This window comes from Tamandua tetradactyla, chromosome 9, assembly GCF_023851605.1.
Source record: "Tamandua tetradactyla isolate mTamTet1 chromosome 9, mTamTet1.pri, whole genome shotgun sequence".
In the NCBI taxonomy this organism is placed as follows: Eukaryota; Metazoa; Chordata; class Mammalia; order Pilosa; family Myrmecophagidae; genus Tamandua; species Tamandua tetradactyla.
The window spans coordinates 61,677,537-61,705,081 of record NC_135335.1 but is presented as its reverse complement, the minus strand read 5'-3'; the positions used below and the strand labels follow the sequence as shown (position 1 = coordinate 61,705,081).

The following is a 27,545-nucleotide window of genomic DNA, read 5'->3' as shown; positions in this document are numbered from 1 at the left end:
TTATTCTACCATTTCCAAAACTCATTTGACCATGAAAACTTTTTTGCTTCTTTATAAAATCTATTAACATGGAAGGCAAACCATTGTATAAAATGTTTAAGCAGTTCTTTATAGTTCTTACTTTTGAAGCTGGTTTAGTTTTAAGAAAATCAGAATTATCCTTTTTTCCCATGACCAAACTTAGAAAAAAATCTGCCCTGTTATTTAACACCTGATCGAAAAATGGAATCAAGTAAATGAGATTAATATAATGTATCACTGTTATTTGACAAATTAAATTTCTCCATTGGATTTAACTATTACAATGATAAGCTGAATGAGTGATTGTATATGTGTGTATGTGTGTGTGTACACATGTTCATTTGATAATTTTAGTGATACACTTTTCTGTCCATGAGCTGTAAATCTTAAATGCATTAATACATATACCTCTTTATTGACCCTTGTTAATTTTTGAATTGTTACATATACTATTTAAATTATCTTTGTTTTTAACATCACATTATATAAATTATTTAATGTAACTGTGATATTCCCATATCAAAGGTTTTTCACTCCAAATATACTAAGAGGCACACTTTGCAATGATTTTAGTTCAGAAATTGATATGAGACAACTCCATCTCAGTTGGGTGGAGAACACATGGCAATTTAACCACAGATTCTGATCTTTTTTGTGTGAGACAGTCATTAGATAGTGACAATAGAAATTTCACAGTGGTTTCAGAAATGGCTGGCCCACTGCCTTCCAGCTTCATTAGTCCAGGAAGCATAGCATTTCGTTGGCAATTTCCCCCTCTGTGTGAAGTCTAAAGAAACACATATGTGAAACAATTAGTATTTATCCTCTGACAGAAAAAATTCTATTCAACTGGTCATAAATTAAAAATAATCAGCTAGACTTACAATAGTCTTAGAAAAAGGGAATCTGAATCTTAACTTTTTAGCATTTGAGTATCATTTCCTTTAGATTGGTGACACTAGGGCTTATATTGTGATTCTAAATGTTAACATGTGATGATTACAATTTAAAGGGAAAAACAAGCTTTTCTTTTCACAAGGGTACATGTTTTGTGGAGACTGACTCTTTTTGGGGATGTTCTCTTTTCAAAAGAAGAACACAAAATATTTTACCTTTGTAAATTTTACAAAACCATGTGGCCGTTTGAACACTGTCTTGTGACTCAGTTTAGGATTTTGAGAGGGGTCAAGTGTGTAAGGGGATCTAATGCTTAAGTGCCATGGACTTTAGGGTAAATCAACCACGGATTGTTTTATACAAAAGGGGCTCTAATGCAATAAAATCATAGCATTGGGGGTTTTTAGTAGAGCCTGAGATGGAGATTCTTGTTTAATTGTTTCATTGAGAAAGGAGGGTAGTATGAAACACGATTTAGTTCAGGAGAACAAATAAGCAAGAATGTGGTCTCAGATGGAGCCTGATCCCACAGAGAGCACTGGAGTACAAACTGCACAACAGCTTTAGCTCCACCTTAAGGCCAACCCATGGCCTTTGGCCCCCATGTTAGGCCCTCATTGGCTGTGGGCTGCTTGGGGTGGTGGGCAGTCCAAACATCTGCTACAGCAGCTCCTATTTCTCACAGGAAATTCTCAAGAAAAGGGGCAGCTGCAGAATATATTGGTGAAGCATGGAAGAGCTTTAAAGATGTAGGAACTCCTCTGATGTCAGAGAAATGCTGAAGCAGTACTATATCAGTGATGCCCATCTAAGTGATATTAAAATGGAAAATAATACCTGCACAAGTCGTTGGTGAAACTAGATTTTTTTCCTATCAGAGGCACTATTCTCTTAAGTTTCCTGATTTGCTTCTACAAGGCTGAAAGTAAATCCCTCTGCAGAGGGCTTGCTGAAATCTGGAAACACACCCACTTGGGAGTGAAAACTAGGCTTGCTTTGGAAGTTATGACATTGCCTATTCTTTGAATCCTGACAGTTTTGCTGTTCCCCTTTGGAGCCAAGAAGGATGGTCAGAGGTGCACCTCAGTCAGATTCGGGACCAGTGTCCCTCTCTCAGTGTCCTTACTCCCAAAGCACGTGCTCAATGCTCTGTGCCCTTGCAAATATTTCCTGCCTTCACTGCTTTCCAAGATTACCTTTGCATTTGAAAACCTTCTGCTAATAATGACATTTATATGTTCTAGCTAAACTCCTTCCTAATACTTTGAATGTACATTAGACATTTTTATTGAGTTTTTGAAGATAATTTGGTTTTGAAGATTATCTTTGTCCAAGCCCACACAGGATAATCTTCATTTTGATCAACTCAAGTTGACTAGCTAAGAACCTAATCAAGGAAGTGATACTCATATGTGATGTTCATACTCAAGGAAAGAGTTAAACATGGAGAGCACAACAGTGGGCAGGAAACTTGGGGGCCATATTAGAATTCTGCTTACCATAAACACCTAGAAATTCTTTGGACACAGCAATACTTGGCAATTGTATTTATTATCTAAGGGAGGCTGTGAGGACACACCAGAGAGAGAAAAAGCACCCACTCACTAAATGCTAAGAACTGATGCTATTTTAGTTTATTAACACAGACAAAATACAATACCAGAAATGAACTGGTTTTCAACAATAGGGACTTAATAGCTTACAAGTTTACAAGTCTATGACCATGAAAATGTTTAAATTAAAGCATCACAGGACAATAACTTCTCTGAAGACCAGTTACTAGTGAACTTGCCCTCCTCTCTCCCATGGCAATATCTACTGGTCCTTTCCTTCTGAGTTTCACTGCTTCCAGCTTCTAGCTGTTTTCTTTCTCAGCTTCTGTGGGTGTGTCCTTGTGTCTCAGCTTCTCTGGGGCTTTTTCTATGAAATTGTCTGGTATTTTTGTATGCCTTTATCCTCTTATTAGGGACTCCAGTAAAAGCTTTAAGATTCTCCTTGAATGAGGTGGGTCATACCTCAAGTGAAATACCTAATCAAAGGGTCCTACCTACAATAGGTCTAGACCCCCAGAATGGATTAAAATAACATGATCTTTTCTGGGTACATTACAGCTTCAGCCTATCACAAAGGCTTTATTTTAAATTCTATCTTGGAAAATGTTGTGATTTTTAAGGTTTTATGGTAATCTAAGGTAAAAAAAAGTGCACCTAGGTAGACCCAAATTCAGATTTGTGGTATGAATCATGGGTGGCAAAGCTCATAATTCTCGCAAGAAAATGGGATTTTTCCTTTGATCCGCAGTCTAAAACTTAATGAACCCCACTCTTCTTTAACATATCAAAATATTTAGGTGTAGCAGAAGATCTCGGTGATTCACTTTAAATTAATGATTTATCAAGTCCGGGTTATGAACTATGCGTATTTTAATGAGTTCAAATGACAAGATTATATTTAATAACAGTATATCATTTTCAAATGTTCAAGTGCACTAAGTAGCTAGATAGAGTTGTTCCTTTACTATGAATGTATTTGCAATTCACTTTAGCGTCTGGAGTAGAAAATACTCTATTCCACAGTAATATCTATATATCAATATCTATATCTTTTTATCTAAATTTGAATGAATTCTCTCTTGACTATCTGTTGTTAATAACTTAAGGTACTAAAAAGAGTAACCTTTTAATTTGGCACCTTTCCATCAGAGATGGCTGCCTAGATAGACTGCAGTGAAACTCTCAAACAAAATTTTTCAAAATAATTACAATAAATCATACAATTAAAAGTCTAAACGTAAATATTGCTTGTAGGAATGGCATGTGAATTTTCATTTTGCAACATTTGATGATATAAAAAATTGAACAACCTGGAACTAACTAGAGTAAAGGAAGTACTGTTAGAATGATTTAATGATCTGTTCTATAGAATAATTTAAAATACAAAATTATCTTCACCTTTAAATTCCTAGATAAATGGACATATCCTATTCTATTCAGTTGCCACATTGCTGCCATCCAGCTTCAATAAAGCCCTGGTCATTTATAATTCATATTACCTGAAAATAGGAAAAATTGACGTGTAGTGTTTCAATTTCTTGCAATTGGAGTTGGTAACATGAACTGTAATAGCTTATGTATTGCTTACACCACAATTGTATTGTTTTTAGCTATTTTCAAAGTATTTAAGCACAAGTATTTTCATTAATTCAGTGTACCTTTTCCTGCCAGATTTTTATGCTTGTTTTTTCCTCAGAATAACCCATTTACAACTGACCCAGTAACCTCACAACTTTTGCATGGAGTAATGCAATTATAATACACTTCAGATGACATATATTTTGTAATACCGATATTGCAGTGGTTATCTGCTCTGTCAAATGCTTATCATACAATTATTCTAACCTTAGAAAAACAACATTGCTACTATTAATTTATAATTTTATAAATTAAGAAACTGTATCTCAAAGATTATATAATTTGATCTTGGACTATTATAAAACTTAATTACACATGGTGCTTATGCATTCAATATTTGTTCAACAAATAATTAATTATAGGCTTTCCACTAAGTCTGTACACCATGCTATGAGCTGGAGATACAGAAGCAAATAGAGAAAAGAGACATTTATAGAGGCACTCATAGATGTAGAAATAGAGGTAAAGATAGATGCAGTGGCAGGGTACTGATAGATTTATACATACATACTTGTATAATTCTAAATCTAAAATGAACTCATGAACACACTCCTCAAAACAGTTTCTCCTACAAGCTTTCCATTATTAAGAACCACAACTCATCTTTCTAGTCCTTGGGACCAAAAATATTGCAGTCATTTCTTACTCATTTTCTTTCCCCTCACGTCTTACAGTTAGCTTGTCAGCAAAACTCCTTGTCAATAAATACTTTAAAATTATATTCAGAATTCAGCCACTTCCAGTCATCCAACCTTGAATATCTTAGTCAATATGGTTATCATTCCTTACCTGGTAAATTGAAACAACTTTGCCACTGCTCTCCGCCTTCCACTCCCCCCCAGTCCCAGTCTACAGTCTACACAGTGGCCAAAATAAGTCTGTAAAAGAGTAGAAAGATTAGGTCACTAACCTGAATATTCAGCTGTGCCTTCCCAATACACAAAGAGTAACATCTACATCCTTGACACAATCCTTGCCCTTTCCTGTTCACACTCTAACCTTACCTCTCCTCTCACTCTCCCTCTGCCTCATCTGGCTCCAGCCCTGGTAGTCTCATTGCTTTCCTCTCATGTGCTAAGCAATGCTCCTTTTTCAGGACGTCTACACTTGGAGGTCTCAGATACCCACACAGAGTGGGTATCCTTAGCTCCGTCAAGGGCTGGAGCAAATACACCTTGTCACGTAGGCTCATGCAGTTTAATACATTTAAATTTCCCACCTACAGTCCCTTCTGCTGTTCCTTTCCACATTTCATCATAGCATTTATCTCCATTCAATGTTCTATACATATTTTGCAATTCCAAGTGTGTTTCTTATCTTTCATCTAGCTCTAGGATGTAATCTATCTGAAAACAAGGATCACTGCCTTTTTAAAATACCATAGAATAGCCACATCACTTTGAAGAATACCTGGCACTAGTTCAGGTTTAAACATACTTCTGATTGATTTTTTGATTGAGTAAAATCTAAGATCACAAGCATAAAATATATCTCTGTATTTATTGATGATTTTAATTTTCTAGTCAAAAATTTATTTTTCAAAATAGTTAAAAATAAATACTGAATGTATGGATCTAAATTCAAAAGACAATGGATCTTTAAAACACACATATGGAAATGTATAAAACAGTGAATCTTGTGATGGACAATGCCTGTGATTAACCGTACAAATAAAAAGAAGCTTTTTTCATAAACTAGAGCAAGTGTATGACACTATTACAAATAATTAATAATAGACAGGTATATGTGAAAATGTACCTATTGCAAACAATGGACTTTAAATAACAATAATACTTTAATACTCTTTCATCAACAGTAAAAATCGTACCACATCAGTAAAATGGTTCAATAACAGAGGAAGATAAGGAGTATGGGAGGATTAGGGCTTTCTTTTCTCTTTTTATTTCTTTTCTGGAGTAATGAAAATGTTCTACATTTGATCATGGGGATGTATGCATAATAATGTGATGGTACAGTGAGCTGGTAATTGTATACTTCAGATGGTTTCTTTAGTGTATGAATATATCTCAATAAAATAGGATAAAAAACACACAGATGTTATTTGGGAATTATTGTAAAGTCAGAAAATTTGAAGTGCAGAAAAATAAATCAACTAACAAATTCTGAACAATATTTGGTTTTTTCATGTTAGTAATTCATTCGAACAATGTCTGAACATTTATTAAGGTAAAATACATAAATATAGTGCAACCCAAAGAATTACTGATTGGCAAATCTTACTTCTGAAGTCATCTAAACCATTAAAATCTTTGAACATAGGAAAGAAATTACAAGCCTGCACTCTGTTTCTATCTAAAATCATAATCTAAGTTAGGAAGTAATTGAATTAATTCAGTCATTGCACTTTTATTGAATATGTTTACATTAACCTACTTTTGAACATAACATAACAAAAATAACATTTTGCAAACAATGCTAATAAATTAAGCCTTTGTCTCCACCCACGTATGCTTGTCAGTGGGTAATGAATGTATTCCCTGAAGATGTCTGTAATAATAAATGCCCCTTATTTACAAATGATGCTGTCTCCAAAAATGTTAAACAGTCTTCCAGAATTGCATGTCACAGTTATCAGCTTTTCAATTATAAAGTCTCACTTTTACAGGATCATAACTCAAAAGAAATATTTGCACCTGTCTAATCTGTCACGCAGGTGACAGCTGATGAGCCCATGTCTAGCATAAAGTAGTAAATGTTCTTATAAAACCATAAGGTGACATGAGTCCGTTCTCGACTATGGGGTAGTGCTTAAATTAAACTGATGAATCATCGGTGGAAGAAACAAGCTGGTTTGAAGACAGGTGCTTTATATTTTTTGCTTAGCCTTCAACCTTGGTTTTAAGTTATGAGAAGCTAAGAAAGTGAGTGTTTAAGTTGGATATGAGATGCAATTTTTCAGTGATGGCATGCACTATTTTAAATGAGCCTTATATAAGGATTTTGAAATATGTCATGTCACAGAGTTGCTAATAGGATGTTTGTAGGTCAAGGATTTTTAACAGCTGCAGTGGATTGAATGGTGTCCCCAAAGAGGTAGTCTACATCCAAATTAGTATTTTATTTGGAAAATGGAAAAAAACAGGTGAATTTAATGTAAAGATGTTGAAATCAGATCATCCTCGATTATCTGGGTAGACCTTAAAGCCAATGACAAGTGCCCTGATTGAAGAGAGTAAGGAGAAGACAGTGACGAACAAACAGGGGAGGCAACATGAGGCAGAGGCATGTTGTGATACGGAGTGCAGTGATACGCAGGCCATAGAACACCCACAGTCAAGAGACGTGGGAAGAAGCTAGGACAGCCGCTCCCCAGAGCCTCCAGAGATCCTAGGACACCACAGATACATTTCTGTGGTTTGAAGCCCCCCAGTTTGTGACATTTGTTGTGGCAACCAAAAGAAACTCGTGCACCATAGAAAATCAACTCTTTTTGAATTAATTGGGGAAGGAATTAGTGAAAGGGCGTTTGGCAGCTCATTGAAGAGATGGGATGGCTGGAGACCTGGCTAGAAAACATGCCTTTATCGTGGGAGGCTGAGAAGCCAGGTCCACAGCACAACCACGATGGGCACATTCTAGTGAGGAGGGGTCCGGCCACCACCACACCCACAGGCAGACTGGCTGGGGGGCACAGACCCCGGCACACTGACCATCGCGCCCCTGAGAGAAAGGATTTTGCAGCTGTTGCTGCCCTCCTGCTACCAAGCATGGAAGCTAGGGAGTTCCTCAAAGGCAAGATCAAATTAACACTGAGGGCTCTGCTTTTAACAAGAATATTGTTTACAACACAATCATGAATTAACCCAGCTTATGATTTATGGAAAATCATATAGAGGTATAAATAATTTATATATTTATTGCTTAGACATTATTAATCTGGTATTGTCAGTTTTGTTACCTTCCTATTCCTGAAAATGAAACGGGTCCGATTTCAAATTTGGGAATCTAGTTAAGACTACTTCTATATTGTGAAACATCATTTATTATAAAAAGTTAGAATGAAATTAAAAATAATGCATTAACCATGCTGAATTAGTTTATATAGCAATCTCACAAGGTAACCTGGAGAGAATGATCTGAATCATATTTTAAATCATATCACAGTCCAATTAATTGCAGTTATATTGATTTTATTGCATGGAAAGGAAATGCTATGATGGCAAAACCTAATCAAGACTGGGTACTTTTAATATATTTAAAAACAAATTTGGATTATGCTCAATCACTAAAGAAATGCTGATCTTTCTGCATTGTGATTGACAGAAATTGATAAAAACCATGATGAAGATATTACAAAAAGAAAGATAAAATTGTTTAATTGGGTTGATGCCATACTGGCAATTAGAATATCTAAACTACCAAACATTTCAGAAAGAATTAGTACCAACCCTGCTCAAACTCTTCAAAAAAATTGAAGTGGAGAGAAAGCTACCTAATTCATTCTATGAAGCCAACATCACCCTCATACCAAAACCAGGCAAAGATATTACAAAAAAAGAAAAGTACAGACCAATCTCTCTAATGAATATAGATGCAAAAATTCTCAACAAAATCTAGCAAATCAAATCCGGCAACACATTAAAAGAATTATACATCATGACCAAGTAGGATTCATTCCAGGTATGCAAGGATGGTTCAACATAAGAAAATCAATTAATGTAATACACCATATCAACAAATCAAAGCAGAAAAATCACACGATCATCTCAATTGATGCAGAGAAGGCATTTGACAAGATTCAACATCCTTTCCTGTTGAAAACACTTCAAAGGATAGGAATACAAGGGAACCTCCTTAAAATGATAGAGGGAATATATGAAAAACCCACAGCTAATATCATCCTCAATGGGGAAAAGTTGAAAACTTTCCCCCTAAGATCAGGAACAAGACAAGGATGTCCACTATCACCACTGTTATTCAACATCGTGTTGAAGGTTCTAGCCAGAGCAATTAGACAAGAAAAAGAAATACAAGGCATCAAAATTGGAAAGGAAGAAGTAAAACTATCACTGTTTGCAGATGATATGATACTATACGTCAAAAACCCTGAAAAATCCACAGCAAACCTACTAGAGCTAATAAATGAGTACGGCAAAGTAGCAGGTTGCAAGATCAATATTCAAAAATCTGCAGTGTTTCTATACACTAGCAATGAACAAGCTGAGGGGGAAATCAAGAAACGAATCCCATTTACAATTGCAACTAGAAGAATAAAATACTTAGGAATAAATTTAACTAAAGAGACAAAAGACCTATACAAAGAAAACTACAAAAAACTGTTAAAAGAAATCACAGAAGACCTAAATAGATGGACGGGCATACTGTGTTCATGGATTGGAAGACTAAATATGGTTAAGATGTCAATTCTACCTAAATTGATTTACAGATTCAACGCAATACCAATCAAAATCCCAACAACTTATTTTTCAGAAATAGAAAAACCAATAAGCAAATTTATCTGGAAGGGCAGGGTGCCCCGAATTGCTAAAAACATCTTGAGGAAAAAAAACGAAGCTGGAGGTCTTGCACTGCCTGACTTTAAGGCATATTATGAAGCCACAGTGGTCAAAACAGCATGGTACTGGCATAAAGATAGATATATCGACCAATGGAATCAAATAGAGTGCTCAGATATAGACCCTCTCATCTATGGACATTTGTTCTTTGATAAGGCAGTCAAGCCAACTCACCTGGGACAGAACAGTCTCTTCAATAAATGGTGCCTAGAGAACTGGATATCCATATGCAAAAGAATGAAAGAGGACCCGTATCTCACACCCTATACAAAAGTTAACTCAAAATGGATCAAAGATCTAAACATTAGGTCTAAGACCATAAAACAGTGAGAGGAAAATATAGGGAGATATCTTATGAATCTTACAATTGGAGGCGGTTTTATGGACCTTACACCTAAAGCAAGAGCACTGAAGAAAGAAAGAAATAAATGGGAGCTCCTCAAAATTAAACACTTTTGTGCATCAAAGAACTTCATCAAGAAAGTAGAAAGACAGCCTACACAATGGGAGACAATATTTGGAAATGACATATCAGATAAAGGTCTAGTATCCAGAATTTATAAAGAGATTGTTCAACTCAACAACAAAAAGACAGCCAACCCAATTACAAAATGGGAAAAAGACTTGAACAGACACCTCTCAGAAGAGGAAATACAAATGGCCAAAAGGCACATGAAGAGATGCTCAATGTCCCTGGCCATTAGAGAAATCCAAATCAAAACCACAATGAGATATCATCTCACACCCACCAGAATGGCCATTATCAACAAAACAGAAAATGACAAGTGCTGGAGAGGATGTGGAGAAAGAAGCACACTTATCCACTGTTGGTGGGAATGTCAAATGGTGCAACCACTGTGGAAGGCAGTTGGCGGTTCCTCAAAAAGCTGAATATAGAATTGCCATATGACCCAGCAATACCATTGCTAGGTATCTACTCAGAGGACTTAAGGGCAAAGACACAAACGGACATTTGCACACCAATGTTTATAGCAGCATTATTTACAATTGCAAAGAGATGGAAACAGCCAAAATGTCCATCAACAGATGAGTGGCTAAGCAAACTGTGGTATATACATACGATGGAATATTATGCAGCTTTAAGACAGAATAAACTTATGAAGCATGTAATAACATGGATGGACCTAGAGAACATTATGCTGAGTGAGACTAGCCAAAAACTAAAGGACAAATACTGTATGTGAACCGACATTAGAGAATAAACTTGGAATATGTCATTGGTAACAGAGACCATCAGGAGTTAGAAATAGGGTAAGATAATGGGTAATTGGAGCTGAAGGGACTTAGACTGTGCAACAAGACTGGATACAAAAACTCAGAAATGGTCAGCACAATACTACCTAATTGTAATGTAATAGGTTAAAACACTGAATGAAGCTGCATCTAAGTCTTGTTCACTGACTCATTCCAAAGGAATCCACATGTCAAACTGTGAGCTGTCCTGTGAAAAGGTCCACATGACAAGGAACTTTTATCTGTGGCCAGCAGTCAGCGAGGACATGAAGGCTCCCAACAGCCATGAGAATGAGCTTGGAAGTGGATTCTTCCCCAAGCAAGCCTTGAGATGACAGCAGCCCTGGCCTGAGTCTGAGCCACAGAATGTGTAACACAGAAGCCTTTTAAGGAGGACTCAGAGGAGACAGGCCCCATTCCTGCTTCTGCTGGTGAGCCTCTCCTGTGGAGTTCATCCAGACCATCCATCGGAGTCGTCAGCTTCACAGCCTGCCCTGTGGATTTTGGACTCTGCATTCCTGTGGTCACATGAGATACTTTTATAAATTTTTTTTGCAAGTGTTCCCTGTTGATTCTGTTTCTCTAGACAGCCCTAACTAATACATATGGCAATGTTTACAATGAGTGTTGAAATAAAAGGCTGTCTTGTTAAATCCTGTTGGTGACACTTACTTAACCCAGTCTGCTAAATAGAAGCTCTTTACTTTTACTAAGAATCAGTCTTATGAAGGAAATGAAAAAGTACTCTTTGGGAGAGAGAAAACACAGGGTTTAGGCATTTTCCTGCCACCACCAAGGGAATCTCGGTTTCCTCACCTGGAAAATAAACTGGCTCTCAAAATTGGCTGCATATTGGAATCACTTGAAAATTATGACTACTAGGTCCCACCGCAGAAATTCTGATTTAATTGGTCTGAGATGTGGCCTGGGCAGGGATCTAGATGGGAGGTCCTCAGAGAGTGCCCCCCAGACCTGCAGCATCAGTGTTAACTCCTGGATTTGTTAGAAATGCAAAATCTCTGGCCCTTCCCTACAGTTACAGAATCACAAACTTTGAAGTGGGACCCAGAAATCTGTATTTAACAAACCTTCCAAGTGATTCTGATGCATTCGAAGGTTGAGAACCACTTCTCAGCCTAGATGACTCCTCAAGGCTCTTCCAGCTCACAAAGGAATCACATAGATATGCATCTATTTCTTCCTGCTTTGGGAACTGCAGGTCATATCTCAGTCAGTGAAACCCCTTCCCTTAAATTAGAGAGCATATTAAATTTCTATTTGTATACTCCTATTGACCTGAACTTGAAGATTCAAGTCACCTGAAAGCTGAGGACTTGCCTGACAAAGAAGTTATTATTAGTCTATAAATTGGTGAGTCAGCCTGGTCAATGTCATAGAGCTGCAGGTTGCAAGATATCTAGATGGGTAGGAAGCAGTCAACAAGCATTTTACTTTCTTTGGGAATAACTTGTCTCAAGTGTGCCATTCTGATATCATACAAGATTCAAGTAGGCTCTGAGGAGGTCCAGAATATATTCACAAAAAAATTAAAAAAATAAAAGTTGGGAGGTGGAGGAAATGAAAATAGAGATGGAAGGACTTGTTGGTTTGATATAAATGTTTCAGATTCTGCCCAGTTGCCCTGCCTGTTAACAACTGGTATTATGTTCATTAAAAAAAAAAAAAAAACAGAATATCTAAACTTTAATAATCAGTTTCACCGTTACTTTATGTTTGATTTTAGGCCAATTGCAAAATCTCTCTTTGTTTTTTAGGAAAGAATGGAAAAGAATAATGCTTTTCCAAATAGTTTTTAAGAATCACATGATATTCATTCTTTCTTCTTTCCATACTTCATTATCATCATCAAGTACATATTATATTACTGTAACTATCATTATATATATTCATATCAAATTAATAATCCCTCCATGCTGATGGAACCCAACCAATTCAAACACCTATTACTGGAAACTTTTAAAAGTATATTAAAATAGCATTGATATTTGGGGAAAGGTGGGTGTATTAAATAGGGTTCTCTAGAGAAACAGAATCAACAGGAAGCACTCACAAATATAAAATTTCTATAAGTGTCTCAGGTGACCGCGGAAACGCAGAGTCCAAAATCTGCAGGGCAGGCTGTGAGGCTGATGATTCCGATGGAGGCTCTGGACGAACTCCACAGGAGAGGCTTGCTGGCCAAAGCAGGAAGAGAGCCTGTCTCTTCTGAATCCTCCTTAAAAGGCTTCCAGTGATTAGATTGAGCATCATTCATTGCAGAAGACAATTCCGTTGGCTGATTACAGATGGAATCAGCTGTGGATGCAGCTGATATGGCCATGATTTAATTCTGTGAAATGTCCTCATTGCAACAGACAGGCCAGCACTTGCCCAACCAGACAAACAGGTACATCACTTGGCCAAGTTGACACATGAACCTGATCATGACAGTGGGCAAACAGAGGAAAAAGCAGTAGACAAGAAAAACATACCAGCCTTTTCTCTCCTCAGCGGTACAGAATCCAGTAGTCCTCAAAAGCAGCACTAATTGAACTGGAAGGAATTTTCCACTATATAAATACTTCCTCTTTTTCCTATGACATCTAAGACATGCTTATACATGAAAGACTCAGGTGTCTGCAATAGTGAGCATGCCTCACTTAAGTCTTTTTCTCCTCTACCCAGTGAATGTCTGAAATACTTTAAATCTCCTAATTTACATATATCATTTGATAGATGAGTTTCTGTCACTTTAGAGTTAAATTGAATATACTTCGCATTGTGGCAGAGTGCCACCCACTTATAAGGAGTACATTTCCAAGGAAAATGTATTCCCTTAAGTTCTTCATTCCTCCCATAACCAATTCTAGAATATATCAGATTTTTCAAAGTGAGATATATTAAGTGAGTGCAATGGGAGTCTGCTAAAATTAATCTATTTTTCAGTGACATTTCCAGGTTCTTTCTGAATAGGAAAGCTCGCTCTAGATCATATGCTCCTATCAGTTGGATGGATACCTAACCTAAGTGTTACAAAGGCCTATTCTCAGGTTGGCTCCCTCCCATAGCTGACTCTGTTTTTATCAGAGTGCTCTTTTATGGCATGTGGCAACCTGACCTTGGGCCTAAAATAATTATATATGTATTTTTTCTTTATATGTTTCTTCCTCATAATGTCATAATGGTATCTCAGATACTCAATATTGATCTTTCATTCTTCTCTCAAATACTTATAAAAGTTTTTATGCTGTCAGATTGCTTTGTGATTTTAATATTATTCCTTCATTAGAATTCCATGATCCCAGCCAATCCCTCCAGAAACAATGATGACAATTGACCCAACATTTTCTTTGTCCTACATTCAATGTAATTTTGGAAAGAATATATTAGTTCTCTTTCTCATCTACCTAATCTGGCCTCCATGACCTCAATAGTTATATAGGAAAAATGTCTTTCTTGCTTTATTTCATTCATGGTGATTTGTTTTTTTTCTTCAAATGCTTCTAGTCTGACTATATGTCTGAAACATATATATTTTTAACTGAACTGGTAGTTCTCCAATCCTATCAATGAATTTGGCACTTGGCGAAAATAGGTTTAAGTACAAGCATTTTCATTTCCTTTATAATACCTGGCCATTTACATTTATATTAATAATGTTTTTCACAACTCAATAGAAATTCAAGAAACTGGATTGCCCAGGGTATAAGAGTTAGGGGCTGACAGCAGTCATGATTTGTGGGTTTCAAGAAAAGGGAGACATCTCTGGCAAATTGATTCTTCTATTTATTTATTTTTAAGTAAAGCATGCTAGGTGTATTTACATATTGTTGAAAAAGATCTAGTTGAAAGGAAGTTGTTAAACATACAGAGAAGCCATGATTTAATTTTGGGTCTAATAGTTGAGAAAGGGTAAGAGCCATCTTTTAACACAGAGATCAAGGATTGGTTCTAGATTAACGGTGGAACTTCTACTAAAATGTTAGAGGAGGAAATTGAGAATGACTACAGTTGCAGTCACTCTTTTTAGGTTTATTAGTTAGAAAGAAAGAAGAAATTCAATGGCACAAATTTATAGGTGTGAAGGATAAATATTTTCAGAGTAAAGTAGGGGAAAGGCAGTATGAACATAATGTAAATTTTGTTGGAACTTGTGGAAGAATATATTAATGAAAGTAATATCATAGGATTTTCCATTAATATTTGAATTGTTTAATAAAAAATAAGTGGTATATTTGTACAATAGTATTCAAATGCTCACATCTATACAAGGACAAAGCAAATTAGAAGGGTTTTACAGAGTTACTGTATCTCTCAGATGGATTCAATAATAACTAAAATTTCATTTTAATACTATTTTAGACTGTTAGTATCTTTAAAGTAGACGATGTTCAATATGTAGAAATGTGAATACAAAGCCACAGAAGCAGATGATAAAAGGCAGTATAACGTGCGTTAAAATTCTGGTATTCACTTTTAGTTCTAGTAGATTATTTTAGCATATTTACCCAATTACATAAAGAACACTTAAAATCAGTAAGGGAAATCATAAAATGTACTAGAAAAATAGATAAAAGATTTTAACAGGCATTTTACAAAAGAAGATATTTAATGGTGAATAAATAAATTAAAACGCTTATCAACAGAATCACAGGGAAGATACAAACTAAAATAACCCTGAAAAATGACCTCAGTAAAGCATTCACTTCAATGGCTAGAATTAAGAAACAAAATAAGAAACAGAATATAATATAAAACAGACATTGGCCAACAGTAAGTGCAGGCTACTGGTCCCTGAGAGAAAGGTTACAAATGAAATACAACATGGGATCACCCAGAACAAGGTAAGGAAACTCAAGGAAAGCTCAGTATCCAGAATTACGGAGGAAGGTATTAAATTAAAAATGATGCAGCCAGAATTTGTTAGAATACCAGAAAGATACTATGGAGTAAAAGGACCACTTAAATTCTCATTTAACATTGCTTGAGTCCTCGGCTAACTTCTAAGATGTACATGGACAAGGTGTGACTTCATAGAGTAAAACAAAAGCCAATGAGGAAAGACAACTAGAGGTAACCATAACCTAAAACAACTAGTAGAATTGATGTGGGTCATGGATGTATAAAATTTGAATGAATCAAGCTAGAGAACTCATTAAACAGCTGAGACATTTACCAGTGACTAAAGAAAGACCACGCCTTAGGAGTAAAGATAAACACTTGAGTAAAGGGTGCTCTAGATCCGACACAACATACCTACAAAAAAGAAAAAAGAATTAAAAACTATCAGTCTGTCTGCAAGTAAATTACTTGTCTGTCAGAGCAAAATCCAATATCCTTTAAACAAAATTAACAAAACCAAGATACTGAATAATTATATAATCACAACATCTAGCATCCAAACCAAAATTATTGTAAACCAGAAGAAGTAGGAAAACATGAGTCATATCAAGGAGAAAAAATAGTCAACTGAAATAGATCCAGAAATGGCAGAGAAAGTAGAACGAGCAGAAAAGGACTCGAATACGAATTATGTCCAAAGATTTAAAGAACACGTTAACACAATAAGGAGAGAAATGGATAAAATAAGAAAATGACGTTTAAGCACTAAATTAAAATACTTCAAATACACACTTAACCCTGGAGCAGGTTTAACAGCAGGAGTAAAAATGATTCATGATCTTGAATATATGCTAATTGAAGCTATTACAGAACATTTTATCTAACAACTTCTTAATTTTATTTCAAGTGCACGTGGAATGTTCTGGAAGATAGACCATATGCATAGCCATTTAAAAAGACAATAAATTTAAAAGCATTTAATGTATTCAGGGTATGTAATTTGACAATGACTATTGGAAAAATCCCCAAATCTCTGAAAAGTAAGCAAAACTTTCATAGATAATCATGGGCAAAAGAAGAAATAATAAGAAAATCATAAAATAATTTAAACTGCAGTAGCAAGAAAATTATAAAATAAACTACTTTATACTGTATATATCACATCAAATTTGTGAGCCATATTTGGAGTAGTTCTTAAAGGGAAATTATATCTTCAAACCCTTATGTTACCAGAGAATAGAAGTTTAAAATTAATATTCTCAGCTTGTATTTAAAGAAGCAAATAAAATCCAAATTAAGTAGTAGGGAAAGAAATAATGTAGATAAATGGGATAGTCAATGAAATAGGAAATGAAGAAGTAGAGAAATTCAATTCTAAAAACTGATTGCTTTAAGTAATAAAATAAAACTCCTAAATCTCCAGTAAATGCACTCATAGGGAGAGAGAAAAAGGGAAACAGAGAGAGAGAGAAGGGAAAATAAATCTCTATTATCAGAGTGGTGGAGCACCATTAGAGCTTTCCGAGATAACAATAGAATCATGAAAATATGAAACACTCTGCATCACAATTTTTTTGAAAATTTTCATGAAATGGTCAAAATTCTTGAAAAAACACAATTTGCCAAAACTAAGACAAGAAACATTAAAAATTGAACAGCTGTGTATCTATTAATGATATTTCATTCAAAATTAAATCTGTATATTTGAGATACTTAAACATTAACTGATGAATTCTATGACACATTTAAGGGAAAAATAGCACTAATCTTGCACACATATTTTAGGAGAGTAATGAAAAATAAAAAGGCTTTTTAACTTATTATATGAGGGTCAGAGATATTCTAGCACAAAACCAAACAAAGTTTCATAAAAAACAAGTTACTAACACATGCCCTTCTTGAGCACGAACACAACAACTTTAAGAAACTAACACAAATCATGCACAAAAATACATGTAAAAGGATAGTTCATGGGACCAATATATTGTATCTAATAATGCAACGTTGGTTTAACAATGCTGTATGTTGGCCTAACATTTGAAAATTTATCACTGTATTTTATTTATTAGAATAAAGGAGACAAATCAAAGTATCCTCTCAATAGATGCAGGAAAAAAACATTTCATTAAGTTTGACTGTCATGCAGGATATATATACTCAGAATATTAGGAATATAAAGTAATGACCTTAGTCTGATGAAAGGCATCTATGACAATTCCACACCAGGTATCACACTTAATTTTGAAGAATGCATCATAGACAAAGAATGTCCTCTATCATCAATGGATGACAGTATTGAAGATGCTAGCATGGCAATAAGGCAAAGACACAATAAAAAACTTGAAAGGCAGAAATAAAATTACTTCTTTTTTTACAGAAAACATGATTATTTGTGCTAAAAACTCTAAAGAATCACCCCTCTCAAACTACTAGAATTAATAAAGATAAAATGTGAATGTATAAAATAAATTCTAATTCCAAGTTCCATTAAATTCAATTAGAATCTTAGTTTTGAAATTGCAGTTTTCAATGACATCAAAAATGTAAATTGCTTAGGAAGATAATTAATTAAATATGTGACCATCATAGATATTGAAAATTGGAAAAGTTTTTGGAGAGAAGTTTAAAACCATTTAAATAAACGGAGAGATGTAGCATGTAATGGATTGGAAGATTTATTTTTAGGATATTACTTATCCACAAATTCATCTATAAACCAAAGTAATTCAGTGGACAAAAAGGTTTTTTTCAGCAAATTGCTGAAGCCAGATAGGTTTGGGTATATAAACAATAAAGCTAGCCCCCTAACTCAAACCATACACAAAAAAGTGAATTTGAAATTGATTATAGATCTAAATTTAAAATGAAACCTTTAAGACATATAAAAATCACCAGATAAATTTTCATGACTGTATACTACCCAAAAGTTACTTATACCACAAAAGGCCTTAAACATAAAAGAAAAACACATACCAAATGGAGAATCATTAAAATTAAACGCTTAAGATGTTCAAAACAGCATTAAGAAAAGCAAACCACAGACATGGAGAAAAAATTTTCCTATATGTTTCTCACAGAAGAATTGTGTACATATATATATATTTTAAAACTGGGCAAATGATTTAAACAGATATTGTACAAAGGAAGATTTGAGTAACCAATATGCCCTTGAAATCTTCAAGGTCCAATATCTTCAGTCATATACAAATTTAAATAATAAAAAAATACCATTTCTTACCCACAAGGTAGCTAAAATTACAAAGCCTGTCTATATCACTTTAGTGACACGTTCAGAGTTATACAACTGAAATTCATACTTTCCTGGCAAATGTATAAAATGTCACAGCCGGTTTGCAAAATAGCTTGGCAATATTTTATATTTTTACAGTTCCATATGTCCAGCAAGCAGTTCTACTCCTAGCTATACCACTGAAATGAGAGACAGAGGAAGGAAGGGAGGAAAGAATCTTGTGTCCACATAGAATCATGTACACAATAATTTATTGAAGCTTTTGGTTTTCATAATAGCCAAGAACTCAAAAACAGCCCAAACTGTTAGGGCCACCTAAACTTATCCATCCACAGGTAAATGGATGAGTAAATTGTGGTATACCCAGACAATGGAATACTACTCTGCAGTGAAAATGAAAGAATTGCATGTATGCAACAATGTGGAATAATATGCAAACATTATGCTGAGCAAAACAAGTCAGTCACAAAAGCAGGAAGATTACATACATACAGTATGGTTCCATTATATATGAAGCTTGATATCCAACAAAAAAAAAATCAGGATTCTGAAAATAAATGATCTCTTACTTAGGACAGGAGAAGGGGATGATTAAATGCAAAGGTCATAAGGAATTTGATGTCTGATGGAAAGTTTTTATATCTTATTGCAGCGGTGGTTACTTGGGTATATAATTGGTCAAAAATCTTTGAGCGTCACCTGTAACATGCATGCATGTTGTGTAAATTATACCTCAGTATGTTGATTAAAACAATCACTGACAAAATCAAGTTTGGGTGAAGATGTGGAGCAAATGGAAATCTCACTCTAATGTTGGGGAAGCATAAATTGTATAGATACTTGGCAGAATAGTATCCCATATATGATAAAGTTAAATATATTTGTATCTATAGTCCTGAAATTCTAATTTTTGATATATATGCAAGACATATTTGTACTAAAAGATAAGTTTATGGCAGCATTAAAAAGTAAAAATTGATAAGTAAATTAAAGTAAGTTATTACAGTGGATTTCTTTCTACACAAGAATTAAAATGAACAAAATACTGCTATATATAAATCTCTCAAACGTAATTCTGAGAAAAGAAAAGCCAGACAAATAATATAATCAAAATTAAGCAAAATTAAATTGTGCCATTCAAAGGAAATAAAGTTGTTACCTTTAGGGAGAAGGTTGTGGTTAGCTTTTGAGTAGACCATGAGCAGTGCTTCTTCAGGTACTTGATCTAGGAAATGGCAACACAGGTGAGTTTATTTGGGGAAAATGCACTGAATTGCATATTTATGACTTGGATACTTTCTATATAAGTGCTATAATTGAATAAGAAAGACAATTTAAAAAAATTAAAAAGTGCATTTCTAATTTTATAATCTTTTCTATTTTAATCTGAAATTGTTTAAATTGATTCACATGGATAGACTAACCACTGAAATTATGTCATTTCTTGTCCTATTGCACACATTTAATGTTAACTTTTTGCTTCACAAAATGCAACCAGGTGAAAAACTTCCACCAAACAAAACTTAGGCTGTTTTTTCAAAAAAAAAAAAATAGTGCTAAAATATCTCCTTCTTTAATTATTTATTTGTATATACCTTTTCTAAGTGATGAAGAAAATAAGCAACATCTGTGATAAAGAAAAAACTACAGTTAGATGATACCTTACTAACTCGTGTCCTTTATATGTTGTGATTTCAGAAAATATTGGTGAAGTCTTGAGCATCTTAGCAATAAATTTAATTTGTGTTTTCCGTGAGAATGAATTATGTTATTTGATTTATGTATCTAATTAAACTATATAGCAGCTTTCCATGACCAGAAGTATAATGACCCATAAGATTATAAGTACCTTAGTATGCAGAATGTCAGATGAGCCCTTTTATTAGTTTATTCCTAATTGCTACATCCATTTGGTTACATTCATGGTTTTCAAATAAAAATTCCAGCATGCACCTTTACAATATTTAGTACTTCCAAGATACTTTATCAAACATAAAATATTGAAGAGACGGTTTCAGTACAACAGTGTATACCTGTGTTCATGCTACCTTTTGTGTGTGTGATAGGGTAAGGCCAGACACAGATCAAGACAGAAAGGCTGAAAGAGTTCTGAAGCTCTATTTAACACACAGTTCTCTGGGGAGAGGGCAGCATGCTTTCAAGGCCACTTGGGGAAATACTGGGATCAGTCTCCAGCAGAGACAGCAAGTGGTGCTGAGAAAGTGCCTTTGTTGGGGTTTCTGTGGGGCAGTGGCATGCCAGCTTGGGATTGGCTGGTTATAGTTGAAAGTGGCACCTCTGCACCTGGGGTCAAAGTTATCTAGGAGTAACAACTGTATAGGTGGGGCTTGGACACCTGGGGATATCTATGGATGTTTAACATTAGTTTACAGAAACTGAAGACTGTGGTTAATACAAAATTATAATGTAATTATAATTTATATTTTCATAATAATTCATAATTTAATTTTCCACAAAATCTTTGGATTTAAAAACAGAGGTAAATGTCATTGAAGAAAAATAAATTAGAATACATTGAATCCAGTATTGATAAGATCAATATGTGCCTGTTTGAAAGTATCATGTACCCTAGAAAAGCCATATTTTAATCCTGATCCAATTTTTTGGAGGCAGCTGTTTCTTTTAATCCTGATTCAATATGGTAGGTTGGAAACTTTAGATTATCTCCATGGAGATGTGACACACCCAATTGTGAGTGTGACCTTGGTTTAGATGGAGATGTGACTCCATCCATTCCAGGTGGGTCTTGATTAGTTTACTGGAATCCTTTAAAAGAGGAAATATTTGGACAGAGTCAGAAGCAACAGAGCCAACAAAGAGAACGAGCTGACAGAAACTTCAGAACAGAGTTCTGACACATGGAGAACAGAGACACAGATATTTGGAGATGGTTGGATCCAGCAAGATGTCACCATGAGATGTTAAGCAAGCCACAACCTGGAGAGAGCCAAGGGAAGCCAAGAGATGAAAGCCAGCTCCAGAGAAACAAAGTGAGGAACCCGCACATGGACAGAGACTGAAAGTGGTGTAGCCTAAGAGCAAGGGACCAGCAGATGCCAGCCACGTGGCTTCCTCGCTGACAGGTGTTGCAGACAAATCGGCCTTTGTTGAGTGAAGGTAACTTCTCGTTGTTGTTTTTATTTGGACACTTTCATTTCCTTAGAACTGTCAACTTGTAACTTATTAAGTTCCCCTTTTTAAAAGCCTTTCCAGTTCTGGTATACCACATTCCGGCAGCTTGCAAACTAACACAAATACCTATACATAAAATTTAGTTATACTCAAAAGAAACAAACATATTTAAAAGAGTTGTTTCTGTAGGGATCATAAACAAATTGATTATGTTAAAGTTTTGTCTTCAAATGCAAGAGTTAAAGTATTTGCATGTAACTAATCATCTGGATCATCAACACATATTTCATAAAAAGAGCAAGGCAATAATTAAGGATTCAGTATGGTTATTTATAAATAGATAAGTTTGTAAATTATCTGTGTGTTCTTTGGAGGGATCAATATGAGAAGTCCAACTGCAGAATTAACGCCATGCTTTTTCTTTGAAGGCTGTCAAGGTCACTTTTTAATGCTTTCCTTGGCCCCTTCATTCTACGTATTTCTCTCTTTTCCCCTATGCTCCAGTCCTTCTTGTTAATTTAGTTTATTTTTTCACATCATTGCCCATGGCTATGTCTATGTGGTTTCCAGTGAAATATCTAATAAAGATACTAAGTTATTATTCTTAATCATTATTAAAGGTCATTTTGAAATTATAATTGTTTCTCATTATGCCTCTAATTCAGAGTCTTTGAGTGGATAACTTAATTTTGGGTTTAGATTTAGACACTTTGAAAACTACATTAGAAAATCAGATGATATTTGTATAAAATTTACTCTATGCCAACACCCCTCCACCACAAAAATAAAATTGCAGAAGATACTGGAGATACAGATACTTCAGTAAAGCTAATAGATCCACATTCTCTAATTCCAAATCCCTTTCACCACTTTAAATTCCACAGCTTCTTCTTTAAACTCCACACCATCCAACACGAAGTGTACACACACGTGCATACCAACTTATAGATAATTGTATATATTAAAACTTCTAAAATTTGGACTATATCATTCTGACAGGTTAAAGTCTTTTGCCTCAGTTTCCTCTTCCACCAAATAAGAATTATAATACAGCCTAAATCAGACAATTGCTGGAAAATTAAATGACTTAAATTGTACATAGAAAGATGGTAACTTTTACCTACAAAAAAACACATAGCTACCACAGTGGAGTCATCTTTTTCTTACCTTAGTATGGTTCTGGTGATTTTGTTCTCTGAATCCCCCATCATTCTTTTACCATTCTATAAAGAGCTAGGATGGTTATTTCCCAATATCCTTTTATTATTTGTGTTTACAAGCTTGATTAAAGTTCATGTGAACTGTGGTTTTTTGAAATATGTACCTCAATGAAAGAAATGCCCTTAATCTTTTGCTGTGTTCCTGTGTGTTTGAATATATTTCAAAATAGGATCTTTTGAAGATTACTATTTTAGGTGTGGCCAAATAAATCAAGGTGTGTCTTAATTCGTATTATTAGTAGCCTTATGCAGAGAAGGCCACATACAGGAGTAAAGAGCAGGAAATTAGAAGTCAATGGAAAACTGGAAGAGCTGACAGGAAAAGAAAGAGATCATCATGTAACAGGAGGCAGAGATGCAAGCCAAGGAATCTCAAGGATTGCATCAAGCCAGCACCAGAATGCTGCAGACTTTGGGGGAAAAGAATGGTTTAGCAGATGCCTTGACATAAAATGTTCAGCTTTGGAAACCTTGGGCCAATAAATTTCTGTTGTCAAAGCCAACCCAATCTTTGGAGTCTGGCAAACCAAGACATAAATTGCATACTATTTATAGAGTGGCCAAATATCATCCAAACCTGGACAGTTTTGAAATAGAATTGTAAACAGGGATTGTCCTGGGAAATTGGAGGCATAGGATTATGCTACTATGGCTTTATGTCCATATGATATGCACGAATTAATCCATGCTCTGTTTCATCTTAGAACTATTTCTTTTTCTATCAGTATCATTTATGAATGAGTTCTATGCATCTCTAATACAAAGGAGTTATGAATTCTATGGTAAGTTATACTTGTTCTCTGTTTAGTGTTCAGAGGAAGAATAAGTAATTTAAATTCAGAAATTTTGTTGGCAAGGAACATGCTCAGGCAGCATTTAAGTGCCCTAATTTTGGACCCAGATAATTTTCATAAAAATTTTGTTTAAAACAAATGCCCTACCTTTCACAGCTAATGGTTTCACAGCTTTACCATTCATGGGTCTTCTTATTAAAGCTATAAATAATTATTTTATATGACTGTGTAAGGTTAGAATTCCTAAAATAATTTAAAAGTGTACATAATTTAAATTATAAATACACCTAGGTATTAAACTAATGTTTCTCTATATATCCTTCCGAAGTACCTTTTAGACAAACTTGAAGATAAATTATTACACATTCTGAAGAAGATCAAGATTAATAGATTTTCATTGTTTCTATGCATGTATTTGAGATTTATACCAGAACTTAGATAATAGGTTGAATGGGTAGACTAATGGTATGGAGTTGAGGCTGACTGGTAATACTCACTTCATTATAATAATTACCATGCCAATGGTACATGTGCTGGCTTGAAACAGATATGTACCCCAGAGAAAGAAGCCACGTTCTTTTAACCCTAATCCAATCTTATGGGGGCAGACCTATTGTTTAGGTGGGATGTTTTAGTTATGCTGTTTCCATGGAAATGGGGCACACCCTTTGTTGGTAGGAACTTTTGATTAGATTATTTACATGAAAATGTGATCCAGCCAATTCAAGGTAGCTCTTAATTAGTTTACTGAGTTCTTAAAAGAACTCACAGAGAGAGAAAGAGCTCCGAGCCACAAAGACACAGACTTTTGGAGATGCAGAATGTGGGAAAGCTGTTTGAAACCAGAAGTTTGGAGAGAAGGACGCAGACATTGCCATCTACTTCTCATGTGACAGAGAAACCCTGGACATGATTGGCCTTTTTTGAGAGATCTCCTTTTCTTGGTGTCTTTGAAAATTGTCATGGCCTTAGAAGTGTATCTTGTAACTTAATACATCCCCTTTATAAAAACTAACCCTTGGTTTCTGGTATATTGCATTCTTTAATATATCAGATAATACTCAGCTACAGGTAATAGAATTTATCACCAAATGAGAGTAGAAATTTGGTCTTATGTCTCAAGAACAAGAAGGTAGCACTATATTATGTAATGCAGTATTTAGAACGAAACAATTCTGGGTTCTTGCAGTAACTTCCTCAACCTCTCCTTTTAATTACTGCAGAATAATGACTTGAGAAAAATAAATCTGAAATAAATTAGCATAAAATGGTCATTTATTGTAATATACATCAGATTTAGAATCTGGAAAAAGCCATATTTAGGGAACCTATTCAGATTCAGGAAGCAAGAGAGAAGATGGTGTTTAGATGCAGAAATTTTTTCCTTTGACTTTGTACCGCCTTACCCTGTCCAACTACTTCACTTAATATCCTTAAAAACACATTTCCAGGGGGGATGCAAGAGTAGTTCAATGGTAGAATTCTTGCCTGCCATGCGGGAGACCTGGGTTCGATTCCCAGCTCATGCACTTCCCAAACAAACAAACAAGCAAACAAGCAAATGAAAAACCAGAACAAACAAGCAAACAAAATTCAACTGATGATGCTGCTGTAAGAGGATGTGCACATGAAAAGAGAATGAAATGTTTCCCCCACCATACAGCATTAAAATTTTTTTCCAGTTTTTGTAATAACAGCAAACTTGTTGCCTATTCACTGTGAAATTTATTGATATGGCTTTATCATCATCATCTGTATGACAAGTGCTCTGCTTCAGCAAATTAATCAGATCAACACCTTTAGATCAGGAGGCTCATTTTGATAGATAGAAAATAAGATTAATCTTGTGAATAAAATAACAGGAATAATGGGATGGAGGCTTATGTGTGCATAGTCCAGGAGAAATGAATGAAGATAGCAGCAATTGAGTGGTATTGGGAGAAGAGGGCCACCAAGAAATCCCTGTGTATGAAATGTACAATATTCAGTTTTAAGTGCTAAAATTTATTATGATGTTCCCTGAATTCTCTGTTACTCTAAAACTTCAGTAAAAATCCATTGCATCAATAAGTAGGGTGTTAATCAAACTTATGGGTAAAGGAAGGAGTAGAAGCACTGCTTTGTGTAAAGAAGGTAGTGTACTAGATGCCAACTTCCATAAGGTCAATTCCATAGCAGAGACTGAAAATTGATGGTCTAGGAGATTATAATAAAAAGCCTTATCTCAATCCTGCCGAGAACCATCAGATATGGTTAAGTATTAGGGATCAAACTATTCCATTTGAACCTTAAAATAAATGATCCCTCAGCAGCTGATTTCTCTATGCAACAAGAACATGGGTTACACACACACATAAACACGTACTGGAAAATTTCTCCGTAAGAATGGCATGTTCAAAGTGCTCACTGCTATAGTAAAGATAATTTTGAAATAAGATTTATTTGGGTTCTTAATGCAAAGGTATGTCCAGAAAAATTTTCAGCAAAGATCAAGTACAATGAAGTATTGTTTTCTAGAAACTTGTTTCTCAATATGTGATGCAGAACAGCATCACTGGCTTTATCTGAAAGTTTGTTAAAAATGTAGAATCTCAGACCTTAACCCCAGACCACTGAATAATAACCTGAAATTTATCATGATACCCTGGTGGTTCATATGCATCTGGAAGTTGCAGATATGCCACTCATTCCAGTCGATTATTGCTGTTTAACAAACTACTCCAAAGTTTGGTGGCTTTGAGACAAGAAGAGTTTTATTCTTTCTCATGCTTCTTGGGTTGACTGATCCTTACACTGGACTTGCTTGGTGTCTTCCATGCAGCCTCAGGCAATGGCTTCTGCTGGAATACATGAAATGTGCTCATAAATTTACACTTTAATGGAAGGCTGGAATTTCTCTCCTTGGAGTCTCTCTTTTCTCTTTGTTTGTCTCCATCATTTCTGTAGTTCCTGCCTGTGGTAACATGGGCATTTTGTCAAAACAACTGGCTATCAAGAATGTTCCCAAAGAACAAGCTCCAAAGCATCAAGGCTTATCAAGCTTCCTCTTATATTACCTTTGTTAGTGTTCTAAAGGCAAAAGCCAATCACAATGCCAAGGCCGAAATTGACGTGGGAAGTAACAATTCAGGGGTATGAACTCAGAGTTCATTGAGGGCCACCAAACTTATAGTTCACTCCAGTGCTCTAGAGTACTGTTCACTATTGTCCATAATTATGATGCCAGACAAAGTAACAATAGCACAATGCCATGACAGACATGCCCTGCAGCCAAGTCTGGAGTTCCAAATAAATGAATTGTGTTTACTGACCAAGGCAAAATTGACCAGATGGGATTTTTGAAGGATGGATTTTTTTCTTTCTAGATAATCTGTAAAATGACCCCA

At 35.1% G+C, this 27,545-nt stretch overlaps 2 long non-coding RNA genes across 5 annotated transcripts in view; one reads left to right on the top strand and one right to left on the bottom strand.

Annotated features, from left to right (window-relative positions):
- The window catches only part of LOC143647165 (uncharacterized), a 103,342-nt gene that overhangs the window by 54,456 nt on the left and 21,341 nt on the right, over positions 1-27,545 (top strand). The gene's annotated exons all lie outside the window — the stretch shown is intronic.
- LOC143647164 (uncharacterized) lies at positions 576-24,795 on the bottom strand. 2 transcript variants are annotated; one of them, XR_013157886.1, is made up of 5 exons: positions 24,657-24,795; positions 20,152-20,217; positions 4,899-4,987; positions 3,870-3,970; positions 576-808 (listed from the first exon to the last, which is right to left on the bottom strand). It is a non-coding gene; the product is annotated as an uncharacterized LOC143647164 (long non-coding RNA). The 2 variants fall into 2 exon arrangements; XR_013157885.1 differs by lacking the exon at positions 3,870-3,970.